The 8,951-nt window shown below is 35.1% G+C and overlaps 1 long non-coding RNA gene across 1 annotated transcript; it reads left to right on the top strand.

Moving 5' to 3' along the window:
• The first annotated feature begins 2,949 nt into the window (after nucleotides 1-2,949).
• LOC117319410 lies at nucleotides 2,950-8,144 on the top strand. Its single transcript, XR_004530721.1, has 4 exons — nucleotides 2,950-3,135; nucleotides 5,778-5,941; nucleotides 6,564-6,696; nucleotides 7,980-8,144. It is a non-coding gene; the product is annotated as an uncharacterized LOC117319410 (long non-coding RNA).
• Nucleotides 8,145-8,951: the final 807 nt, after the last annotated feature.

Below are 8,951 nucleotides of genomic sequence, written 5' to 3'. Positions count from 1 at the left end.
AAAACTATTTTAAACACTATATTTTTTTTTTTTAAACTTTGCCAGTATTTATGCGCGATCTAATAAATCCAATATGGCTGCTGAAGGGAGAAAAAGGGATGCGTCCCCTCAGGCCAATTCAACCAATCAGAAGTCAGATATTGAATTCCGTCATCAGCAGCCAATGAAAAATTAGTAACACCCAGTATTAAGGATACATGTTCCCATAAATATTAGCCTAGAAATATTGCATAATTAAAGAGTCATGTTCCATTAAATTATTTTACAAAATAAAGACACGAAAAAGAATTAAAGAAAAGATCTTGATATGAGTTACGAGCATAAAATAAGCTAATTGCTTAGCTAGCATTTAAGAATAACCCATTCGGAGAAATACGGTACAACTTCGCCTTTTGTCACTTTAATAATAGAACCGTTCGCCGATGGCAGGTTTAATAACGTGTTATTTATTTTCTTTGCAATTACATGTAGTCAAACAAATTTCCCATTGTGACAGTCAAAATATAACAAATCTATAGAATATGAAGTTGGCAATGGCAAGGCGTCATTGACAGCCCGGTCTGCCTCTTCAGTGTAAGTAATCTCCGTATCTCCAGGTCCCCAGCCTATTAAAAGTTTACAATTAACAGTAATACTATGTAGTCATAATATTATTTGACGAAATGAAAATCTCTCAAAATGTCTGTTGCTAAGGGTCGGTATAACAGATAAGGAGTCAGAAGAAATAATTTATTTTGGTATTTGTTTAGCTCTTGTGATGGAGGGTTAAGTATATGCAATGTCTTCTGCAGATAATATCAACACAACATATGAAAACTGACATTCATATCAAGAATTGTTTAACCTATAACTAACTATTTCGTGATCTGTCAGTACAGAAAGTTTGAAATCCGTTTTTACAGTAATTATGTAAAGGAGAACCAAAATACTGTTGGATTCAATCAGCTCACGACGGCAAATATACAGATGACGTCTATTCAATTTCTAATGCGAATATCTATTGTTCCTAAGCTTTGGATTTAATAAATATTATTTCTAATCACTATTTGATTGATTTATTTATTTATTAACAGTGTATTTTTCTTTCTTTCTTTTTTTTCATTATTTTTTCATGACAAAACATTTACAATCACATATACATACACATTTACATATATGTATATATACATTCCTGTACATATCACACATCATTCTCTTCCATACACACCTAACCCTGTATGTATAGAAAACATACTGCTGAAAATATCGCTTTGTTTAAAAGGTATAAATCATTAAAGAACAGGAGCTCCGCAAGCGGGAGCATGATACTCCCGTCACTGGAAAAGTTACCACAGGAAAATAAAGCATTATGTAGTGGCAATGATGTAGATATGTTGGAAGTTTAAGTTTTCAGTTTGAAATAACATTTGATTGACATGTACTTGTATGTACCAATATTCATAGTATGTTCCATTGGTATAATCTCCGAAGGTTTCATTTTATGATCTCTGTGACTGTTATGTATATACTTTTCTTATTTTAATGAAACTAGCTACAGCTAAGAAAACAATATTAAACATTTGAGAAAAAATAAGGAATATTAATAAAATATTATAACTATTATTTGTTGGTTTTTTTAAAAATTGAAACACAAGACAAAAACTTGTAATATATGTTAAACATAATTATTCCTAGTTGTACCGTGCAAAATCTTAGAGAAATTGACGAAAAAATAGAAAATGCCCATATTTGGCTATAAAAGGGGCATATGTAACGCAGTTGCGTTCCACTCGCCGGATGTCAGCAGGGTAAGTTGTGTTGACTTTTAATCTGTGGAATTATTTAGCAAACCGTCGCCCATCCTTTCCTAAATTTCCTATGTTGCTTTTTTTGTCAATTAGGATATAACAAAAACATGATAACATTAAAAAAAACCCACTGTAATGAGTTATAAAATACAATATCCGAATTATGATGACATCAACTTGATGCTAACAATAATAGGGTTTTCAATTTACAAAGGATATTTCATAAATGAGGCAAAAACCAAACAAATAAACCTATTTGTTACTTTAAAACAACACTTATTGACGATGAAACATATTAATAAATACAGGGGGAAAACATGTTCTCCAATCTTTAAAGCTGCTCTTCAATTTCCTCCAATGATCGATATAATCCCAAAACACTGCATATTTCAAAACTAAACACACATCTTCAAAACAGCCACTGAAATTGAAAGGGAAAATATAATCAATTAACATCAGTCAGCACACAAATAATAAAATCAAGTTCTAGATTTAAACACCATTTCCAGATGCATGTGACCTACTTACATAAATTACACAGTGACCTCCAGCCCATACACATACATTTTGAAATTCTAAGTTGTGCACTCAATATACACATAGATGTTTTTCATAAAACAATTACCCAAATAAATAAAAAGTTCAAATAAAACATACACTTGAATTATATTTAACGGACAAATGAAACAAAAATCATGAAAATAAACATCTAAATGCACAGGTAAATACTGACCAAAGTTAGATGTAGTGTATGTGGCAGGCCATACTGTCCGACACGCACATGGCACACAATAAGTAGGATATATTATATAGACGCTAGAGACGTTAGACTGCCTAGTATTTTGTTAGACAGCACACGAACACAAAAAACAACACAGCTTACCTATTTATAAATGACAATGCTGCATATAGTCCGTACTCGCAGTGGTTATAAACAACGAGTCGATTGCCCGGAAAAGCCGGATAATTACTTTAAAATATTTATGAAGAGTGAAAGCTATGTGTGGAGAGCGAAAGCTATGTGTGAAGAGCGAAAGCTATGTATGAAGAGTGAAAGTTATGCATGAAGATTGAAAGCCCTCCTGCGAGACGACAAAAAATGTCAAATAGGATATTTAATGAATAAAAAAATGTGCTACACTCTCATTTTCCACAGGTCAGGCTTGTATGAACAACCATGAGATCACTGATCCGTCAACGATCCCTATACCGGCTGCGGCTCTGGGTGATAATAGCGGCGGTATTGGGTTCAACATTGTTTCTTCTCTGGTGGAGTGGTGAACTAACTAACCTAATTTTTCCAAATGAGACTTATAATCGGACATGGTGGGAGGCTAAGTCATATCCGGTGAGAGTTTTGCTTCATTTATTCCTACCTCATCTCAAATATGAAGTTCATTTTCATGCCGACATTTCTTCTTCACAAAAGATGTCCTATTGTAACAAAAAAATCTTGTAGTTTTATCATACTGAAATGACATACTTGGAAATAGTTACAATCAGCACATCACACAACAAAAATATTGGATCCATGCGTATTTTTGCTCAATTTCTATTCAACGTTGAGATATTCAGGATGTTCTATTTTCCACTCTGCCGCCTTGATAAGATGCTTTGCGTTAATAACAAATTTGTATGTAGCTCTAAGTATAAGTTTTTTGTTTTTGTTTTTTGTTTTTCCTTTTCACGGATTTAATTCCTACCCAAACTTTTATATATTGAAATATGGCAGGAATCTTTAAATCACGTGATATTTCGTTTTATATATAGGAATACAGTTAAAGGAAGGATAAACGAGTGATAATTCCTCTAAATATGTGACAACAATACTAACATTGAAATGATTAATTAGTATTTATCTTTTATACTAATTGATAAGCCATTCATCATAAAAAAAAATCTGCTGTGTGTCGAAAAACCTGTGAAGACGGCCTGGGGATAGATATCATAACCTTCCTGAAAGGGGCGAACGATGAATCTATGACCAAAAGTGTCAGAGGAAAAAATAAATGTGTTTCGAAACAGATCAGATATTAAATGAAGTCACATAAATGTAAGAAAGAACAATAACCAAACTCAACAAAGATGTTATCGGGCACAATTAATTATTTTGATTTATTTTTTTAACCTTATATTTATTCATATTTTGCCGGCGCAAGTTGTATATTTAACGGGATATGTTACTATATAGTTCACAAATATGTGCTAATAACGTTTTTTTTTAAACCTCATATTCGCCCATCTGAGGTAAAGATTATTTCTATAACGTTTATACTTTTAAGGGAATAATTATGCTTTATACTATGCAATAATGTCTGGATTTATGACATAAAATTAAGGGATACTATTAGTTATATCTGTCAGTATTTGAAACAATTACCTATATTTCTGTTTATGATTGTTTCATTATCAGTGCTAACCTACTCTTTGGGACAGGATAAACTAGAATGCATTTAATTGTTTTTGCCAAACTTGTATAAGTCAACCTTGAATTGAGATTCCACGTTAAATGTATATTTACATAGAAAAGAAATCTCCTCGATGATTTCCAAATCAGACTATGTTTTGATAGAGAAATAGTTAACATAAATGCTAGGAAGATAACCAGGTCTGCATGTCTCAATGTCCCATTAATTTCCCTTGTATCGTCCTATATATGAATCAATAATCCATTACTTTTCCACGTGTGTCGTCTTCTATATGAATCAATATCACATTAATTTCCCTTTATGTCGTCTTGTATATCTATCAATACCCAATTAATTTCCCCTGTGTCGTTCTGTATATGAATTGATAACCCATTACTTCTCCATGTGTGTCCTCCTGTATATGAATCAACTCTTTTCCTGTACGTGGGTCTGTCTATGAAATGATATTCCATACTTTCCCTGTATGTGGGTCGGTTTATGGAATGATCTCCCAATACCTTTCCTGTACGTGGGTCTGTTTATTGAATGATATTCCATACTTTACCTGTATGTGGGTCTGTTTATGGAATGATCCCCCAATACCTTTCCTGTACGTGGGTCTGTTTATTGAATGATATTCCATACTTTCCCTGTACGTGGGTCTGTATATGGAATGATATCCCGGTACTGTTCCTGTATGTGGGTCTGTCTATGGAATGATATCCCGGTACTTTTCCGGTACGTGGGTCTGTTTATGGAATGATATCCCGGTACTGTTTCTGTACGTGGGTCTGTTTATGGAATGATATCCCGGTACTTTTCCTGTACGTGGGTCTGTTTATGGAATGATATCCCGGTACTTTTTCTGTACGTGGGTCTGTTTATGGAATGATATCCCGGTACTTTTTCTGTATGTGGGTCTGTCTATGGAATGATATCCCGGTACTTTTCCTGTATGTGGATCTGTCTATGGAATGATATCCCGGTACCTTTCCTGTATGTGGGTCTGTTTATGGAATGATATTCCATACTTTCCCTGTATTTGGGTCTGTTTATGGAGTGATATCCCGGTACCTTTCCTGTATGTGGGTCTGTCTATGGAGTGATATCCCGGTACTTTTTCTGTATGTGGGTCTGTCTATGGAGTGATATCCCGGTACTTTTTCTGTATGTGGGTCTGTCTATGGAATGATATCCCGGTACTTTTCCCTGTATTTGGGTCTGTTTATGGAGTGATATCCCGGTACCTTTCCTGTATGTGGGTCTGTCTATGGAGTGATATCCCGGTACTTTTTCTGTATGTGGGTCTGTCTATGGAGTGATATCCCGGTACTTTTCCTGTACGTGGGTCTGTCTATGGAATGATATCCCGGTACTTTTCCTGTACGTCTTCCTTTATCTCAAACAATATCCCGTTACTTATCCTGATTATCTTTCCATCTCTAAATCAATATTCATTCCGTGCATGAATTCGACTTTCAATTGTTTTTAATCCATACATGGGTTATTTATGTTTTCAGTCAGTTTTAGAAGTTATCTGCTTAGTATTCTGATCCGAATGTTATTGACTTGATCTATACAGAAAAAGAGGGATCTACCCAAGTGCCATACACCTGGTGCCAACAAACATAATATAAGTCTTCTGAATAGTCTGAAGAAAGCATTGGATGTGCCGGAAGGACCACCCCCGGACAGGAACGAGCTTTGCAGTATGTCGTTCGAAGATCTGGAAATGTACTACCACACGTGCGTTATAAAATGTTTGGCGAGGTTGAGTAATTCATGTAAATGATCCGGCTGTCTATTCAAATAAATTGATATTGGAATTGGAAGCAAGCTTAATCAACGGCTCAGACTAGTTATTTTATCATATTTGTACACAATAGCTATAAGATAATGACGTTTTAATTGATAAAACTGCATAATGTGAAATGAAAAATGCCATTTCAAATTTGTATGTTGAAAATTGATTAGCAATTATTATCAATACGATAATTATAAGTCGGCGAAAAAATGTTAATATTTCTTAGATTACGACTATGACATGAAAAACAAAACAATGAAAGGTATTTTAAAGATTTATTTACTCAACTTAAGAGTCGTTCCAACAAAACCGGACATATAATATATAATATGTATATATATATATAATTGTGTTCATGTAAATATCGTAGATGCTTTAAATCTGGTTTCGCTTTGTACCAATCTACCATGAAAGCTGACTGCAAAATGATTACAACTAAACGTGTTCTCAAACAGGCAAACAAAATCATTCGTTAAAATCCATATTTTCAACTTCAACTTTTGATTTATATGTTAACCTCTTGAAACGAATATGCGATTAGCTCTATATTTGATATTGTGACAGGTACCTCAGTACAATCCAGAGCCGATGTAAGAGATCTCTGCGCATGGGTAACACTAAGGACGGTGGATGGGACGTGTGTGCCGGAGAGATAAAAAAAAAATAAACAGAACGACTGTCTTGTTTACTCTTTTGGGTAAGAGAGAACGTTGTCTTTGGCCGGCTGGCTTCGATCTGATCTCATTCCTTTCTTTACCCTGTTTGTAAACTAGGTACATGTATTTATTCTTCTTTCTATCTCCTATAATGCTGATTGTTGTTCCATTTCTCATTGCTTGAAAACGGGTAACATGCTCACTAAAAACAGTTTTCGATTGTGCTTCATGACAGTGAACAGAAACAGTGTATTACACCTTATTGTTTATACATCTGGTTCATCAAGCTCACAACCACGATCGGTGTTTTTGAACGCCTCGAAGGGGCGAGTGCTCAACTAAAGACGACCAGGGAACAAAATCAATAATCTAAAGGCCATGGGACATGATCAATAACCATCCACACAGGGGCGAGTGCTCAATTTAAGACCAGGTGACATACTAAATAACCATACACACAGGGGAGAATGCTCAACTAAAGGCCAGGGACATAATCCATAATCCTCCCCATACGGGTTGGTGCTCAAATGCAGTCAAGGATAATGAGTGCAAAACTTTCCTCATAGGGGCAAACGCCCTACTAGAAGATAGAGGACATACACTTTAACCTTCCTCAAAGGAACGAACACTCAACTATAGACCAAAATTGTCAAGAGATATTAAGAACGAAAATAAGAAACAGGAGAAAAAACAACATAAGCAATGAAGTCGTCTTTTGCTTATCCTGCAATGGGACCTACGGGTACAATACTTGCAAGACAAAACAAGTTATATTTATATGACTTGTACGATACGATAGGCGATAGCGTTAATATATATATATGAAAGTATGATATACATGTAGGTAAGAGAAATTATATACTTATTAATGCTTTATCATTTCCAGGATACAGTACGATTTTTCATTTGATGATGAAATTTCGTCTGTGTTTAAATGTGAGGTGCACTCGTTCGATCCAAGGTAGGTAACTGTACCACAGATAGACAAACCTCAGAATTTAAAAAGGAATCCAAACATCACCGGTGTCTTGCTCTGGGATAACACATCTTTCCTATACACAAACACATGCAAATGTTTTTTATGGATCTTGTACAGGAAATTGTGTAATAAACTATTTCATATTCAATACTCGTTAGGTTTTAAGCTTGTAAGGGAACCATGAAAACATTTTCTCGATCACGGTACGGAAATATCCGGATTTGTTAACAAAAAAATTGTAACTTCATGCATTGTAGAAGCAATTATTATCTGTGAAGTATAACATGCGATTATCAATGTTCATGATATTTCCTCTCAGGTTTGAAATTGTGTTGAAATTTTCAGCATGCACCAGACGGACCATTTACACAAACCATCTGTATTTTTCCACGCCACTGGTCTGTCTGATTATAACGGTGTAAGAAACGATATGGCAGGTTGGAAAATGCGGACGATGGAAGCTTAACGAAAGGAACTAAATCACATTGAAGTAAGTATACTGGTTTTGTTAAGTATTTTTGATGTCGTGTCAACAGTTCAGGTAATTTAAAAACGGCATCCCTTGTGTGCGAGATGCATGCCTGTGACGTAGGTGTGTATTTTAGGAGGTATGTTGTCTCCTTTTGATAGCTGTAAACTAATGTAGGATCTATAGTCCTACCTTACTGAAACACACTACCGAAGATGTCCAGTAGCAAACCTTACACGGTCAAATTATAGAGTCGTCCCATATGTTCGAGATAATAATCATAACAAAAGCGTACAACCGGCCGAATCATTCAAATGACTAGGTAATATTTTTGCTCAAAACGTGTTTGCAAATAACAAAATTTGGCGTTACCTATCTACCGTATATGGCTTGCTATCCGACAATAACAGCCGTGTGTAATCTTTGAAATAGATAAATATTTTCTGTGCTTCTCCAAATATTTAACATGATCTGTTTTGTTAATAGCGCGCCCCTGACGTCATCAAGATGGACATAGAGAGCTGGGAGTGGAGTGTCATACCCGACGTGTTAAAAACGTCACAACTTATGGGCGTCAAGCAGTTTCTAGTGGAGTTTCATGCAAAAACCGATAGACTCGTGAAAGAATATTGGGTTCACAAACTTCTAATTTTACGTGATCTGTACCTGGAGGGATACCGTGTATTCTGGGTTGGACGCAACCATTTATGTACCTACAAATCACCCGTGTTTAATCGTGTTTTATATGGCTGTTATGAGGTATCCTTTGTAAACATAAAATCCAATACAGGGTAGAAATATAGACATATTGAAGCAAAGACAAATGGAGGATTGACAGACACCCATAC

The sequence above is a fragment of the Pecten maximus genome, unplaced genomic scaffold (genome assembly GCF_902652985.1).
Source record: "Pecten maximus unplaced genomic scaffold, xPecMax1.1, whole genome shotgun sequence".
In the NCBI taxonomy this organism is placed as follows: domain Eukaryota; kingdom Metazoa; phylum Mollusca; class Bivalvia; order Pectinida; family Pectinidae; genus Pecten; species Pecten maximus.
The sequence above is the reverse complement of the archived record's forward strand: the minus strand, read 5'-3'. Positions and strand labels throughout refer to the sequence as shown.